We start from the raw sequence: 2319 nt of genomic DNA on the forward strand, positions 1-2319 counted from the left end.
CATTATTTGATTGAATTAGGCTCTTTATTTTTTTTCTCTATGCCAAGTAGATACTAACAATTTAGTCCTTCATACCTTAGAACCAAGGCATCCAGACACCCAACTCATATATATATATATATATATATTTGTAGTATAAATATATATATAAATATATATAATAAATATATATATATTTGTAGTAACAGAATAATCACAAAAATTAAAGCCTGTTCTATCATATTTCCTCCATGAAAAGTCCTTATATTTTGAGGGAAGTATAGTCAATTAAACAGTAGTCTCTGTCACAAAGAGAGACAAATATTGGAAACTTCTGCACATACTGAGAAGTAGTCTTTCAGCAGTCCTTCTAAGAATGATTTCAGTGGGCTGGGAGATTTCTCTTAGAACAGCAGGAAATGAAATTAGTCACATAGGCCGCAGTAAAATATGCTTATTTAGCACAAAATGGTAAGAAAAGGGGTGGCAATGATTCACCGTGACTACTGGGAATGATTTTTGGGAAGAATACAAATCATAAGTAAAGAAGTTTTATTTGAAAGTATTTAAGAAGCAATTATAGACAATGAAGAGTAAAAAATAAATAAATAAACAAATAAATAAATGATAAGTGGAAAGTACTTGAAAGCCGATGAATAACAAATGAAGCTTATGCACATAATAATAGGTTGTAGCAAAGTTGCAGGAGTAGTCTGTCAATATTAAGGAGAAGGACAAATACATTTATGCTTAGCTATTTGAAGAATAAATCCATGTGTGTATTTTTATCACTCCTCCAAAAGAATAAAAGGGTGCACTTAGTAAGCAAGTTAGGGTTTTATGGTCCTAATCAGGGTCAAATTTTTAACAATAAGTCAAATGCTAACATACACAAAAGGGCCCTGCACAGCAATAACATTAGTTAAAAATGTGAAATTTTCCTGAGCTGGTACAATTTCCAAACAAACACATTATGCTTAAATTGTATTCAGAACTTAAATTACCAAGACTGAACAGAAAATGCTTCTAGCTAAGGCTGCTTCATGGTATCTTGGGTTGTAAATTTCTCAGAAAGAAGTTTTCTAATATGCTAGTTTTCATTTTCTCTCTCTCTCTCTTTTTTTTTTTTTTTTTTTGGCAGTAGAGAATGTACCCTTTTCCATTGACCTAAAAAAAGAACAACACTATTCTTCAATAATTACTTTAAAACCAGCTCAGAAAATGTGCTGCTCTTGACTTGTAGGTCTAGAATAACTTTAATGTAAGAGGTTTTAAGACATTCAATTAAAAACTCCAGAGATTATATTTTTTCAGAACTCAGTGCCATAACATAAAACTAGATGTTATGTGTTGTTACTTCTCTAGCACTTTAACTATAAGAACATCTTTTATATGAAGAGTTCAGGTTGTGGTTGTGTGCAGTTTGGTTCACTTCCTGTAAGTTTTTGTAAGATAGGGTGACAAGTAAGAGTGATTTCATGCATGAGATGTGGAGTCTGGGGTTTCAAGTATCTTCTTTAACCATAGCCTAGTTTTGGTTTTTTGTTTTGTTTTGTTTTGTTTTGTTGTTGTTTTAATCTCAAAAGCAATGTTATTGAAGAACAAGTTGCAAATTACTCAGGAATTATTTCTACTTACATACTAAACTGTTTCCTAACTTAGATATAAGTGCAATTATATATTGCCATTCATAATCCTAACCGTGAAATAAGCTACATGGAAGCTTGCTCTGTCTTACTCAATGTATAACAACCACACTGTAATTCTGGAAATAAATTGAGCACATAATAAATGTTACAAGCTTAAAGAGATTTGAGAGAACACTAATTACTGTGGTTTTCAAATTGTACCTTCTTGAACCTCTGCAGAAGGGAGCAGGTTGAAGGAGGAGGCCAGCAGTTGTGATTTTAAGACACCCCTCCCTCAAAGATATTATCACACATGAAAATGCACCCATGTGAATAAAATATTTGAAATAATTTTGTAACTTTATTGGTGAAAATGAGTGGCTATAAGAAATTCATTTAATTTATTGCCTGTGATTCCTCAGCAATCATAATGCATATTCAGGAATTCTTGCAAAGTGAAAATAGTCTAATCCATACAACGTTCTCATAAGTGATGAAATTTTTGTGAATAGTTAACAAAATATGTTCACAAATATTCAATCAAATATTTATCAGTTTATCTTTTTAAGGTTTTTGGTTTTTGTTTTGGAGACTTATACATGTTTTTTGATTCTCAAATCTTCTGAAGGTGCTAAAAGTTTATAGGTCCTAGGCTTATGATGCCTAACAGTAAAATGGCTCTTCTCTCATCTCCACTTTAACAAGAACAGAC

This window comes from Phoca vitulina, unplaced genomic scaffold (assembly GCF_004348235.1).
Source record: "Phoca vitulina isolate PV1807 unplaced genomic scaffold, GSC_HSeal_1.0 scaffold13, whole genome shotgun sequence".
NCBI classification, from domain to species: domain Eukaryota; kingdom Metazoa; phylum Chordata; class Mammalia; order Carnivora; family Phocidae; genus Phoca; species Phoca vitulina.